Consider the following 2,251-nt stretch of genomic DNA (forward strand, 5'->3'; position numbering starts at 1 on the left):
CGAGACATGCTATCATGTTAATAGTATTATAAAATGATCGAGTTTGGTTTGTGTAGGTTATTTTTGTCATAACTTGAACTTGTTAGTTCATATTATATATATATATATATATATATATATATATATATATATATATATATATATATATATATATATATATATAAAATTAACAGTAATACTCCTGTATAACAAACATTTTGCCTATACGTGATTCATAAGTAGACTTATTAGTTAATAATCAATAATACCGTGGAAACAATATTGTAATCTATATCTTATCATCACAAAAAAATGCAGAACCCGGAAAACAAAATCAAAACTTCAACAACAACATGAAATAAAAATACAAATATTAATAATTAATAATGGAAAACATAAGCATTAAACTCCACGACGGCGTCACCATTGCTCATGTTAAAAGTATGAGTTCTTGCTTCTGCATATCCACGTGCAAACCGGAAAAGCCCACTTCCTCCGATGACCGGCATCTCTCTCACCGTTGACATCACCGGATTCCGGCCAACTATACACAACGTGCTACCATTATACTTTCCTTCTACAAAGACATAGTTCATAACCATCAACAAACCCATTTCGTTTATGCTCGCTGATGTATACATCCCTTGTGCTCTACCCACCAACCTAGAGTTCCTTTCAGGGCCAATGGTCAAAGGGTTGTCGATCATGCTGATGTCACCAAAACCAGTGGCGGCAGTGCGGTTGGTTCTGGTGGCTTCAACGATCCTGATGGCGGTGGCGTTGGGGCCACTAACTATGTCATGGAAGTAGAAACGAAAGTGGCTCAGTTTCTCTTTTCTCAAACCTAAAGATCGTTGTGATAGGTTTCTTGAAAACTTCTGGGATTCGACTGTGAGAAAGAAAGATAGAAGAAGAATAGAAAAGATAACTGTAATAGATTTCGATACAGAAGTAGCCATTGTTGGAAGAGAATGGAAGAGTTGGTGAGTTATGCTTGTTGAGGTTGATGCTTATATAGAACGGGAAAAGGTTCTGGATTATTTTTTGGGTCTGAAATCAACTTTGGAAAATTTTGCATTCAAATATTTCCGCGTCTACGGGAATTAGTCGTCTTCAATTTGTTATTTTTTTATTATTTTGTCGTGGATGATGGTTGAAACTTGAAAAAGATTGAAGTATTGAGATATTATATATTTAGTTGAATGGTTTCTTTTTAATTATAAATAAAAGATGGAGATTATAATTTATTAATCATTAATCATTATAATACAATAGTAATAATTTTTTATTTAAAATAGTATATGTACGTTCGATGGTACACATATTTTGACTTGCATTAGTTAAATAATATTGACCGTACGTTCTCATATCACTTTTGGTACTCTAGGAGGTAGTTCTAGAGTAGAGAATTGTTGGCGTTGTTTTTGCCTTTTTAGTCGACTAATTTATTTGATCAAATTACTAATCTAAGCCAATTTTTTTTTTTTTTTTAAACTTTAGTCAAAGTTTAGGACTTAGTTTAAAATAGCTATCAAACTTAAAATAGCTATCAAACCGTAAGTTTTTTTTTGAACGGCAAATTTATACTACTCCTACTCTTAATACTATTTATGTCTCAGATGAGACTTGAACCCTCAACCTCAAAGACGGAAACAACACTTTATACCGCTAAACTAGATGTCATTTGTTTCGCTTATGATCTAATGTTACGACTCTTATACTTAAGGATTTTTTTTTTTCATAAATCAATACGAAACCATAGACCATTTTATGGTCTACGGTTTCCTCTGAATGGTCTACTGTTCTCGAAACCATAAAACTTAAAATGATCTACTATTTCGTCTAAAAAGCTACAATTTTGTTTTTTTGTTGGTATTTGGCTATTATTTATAAAAAAATTAACAAAACTGAATTTATATTACATTGTATACAAGCTACAAAGAAAACGAAAAAAAAATCATGTACACCGTAGGTATATAAGAAACCTACAGTGTACAAGCGATTAATGCATGTTTTGTGCATTGAATGCTTGTACATCATATGTTTCTTATGAACCTATGGTTTTATTTGTTTTTTTTCCCAAAAAAATGGCATCTTTTAAATCTCCTACTAAAAAAAGAAAAACAAAAACAAAAAAAGTTCAAGATTCGGAGACACATCTGGTTATTCCTTGAAAGGTCAATTGAGAAAATTTCAAACTTCAAACACACACAAAATGAGCAAAATTGAAAATTACAACTTTATATATTGTGCGCCAACAGGTCTTGAAAGA

General features: G+C 31.5%; 1 pseudogene; it reads right to left on the reverse strand.

Annotated features, from left to right (window-relative positions):
- Positions 1-233: 233 nt before the first annotated feature.
- On the reverse strand, positions 234-975 carry LOC145059206 (dirigent protein 22 pseudogene; annotated as a pseudogene).
- Between the last annotated feature and the right edge of the window lie 1,276 nt (positions 976-2,251).

Source organism: Lactuca serriola, chromosome 6, assembly GCF_051521515.1.
Source record: "Lactuca serriola cultivar US96UC23 chromosome 6, Lser_US96UC23_V15, whole genome shotgun sequence".
NCBI lineage: Eukaryota > Viridiplantae > Streptophyta > Magnoliopsida > Asterales > Asteraceae > Lactuca > Lactuca serriola.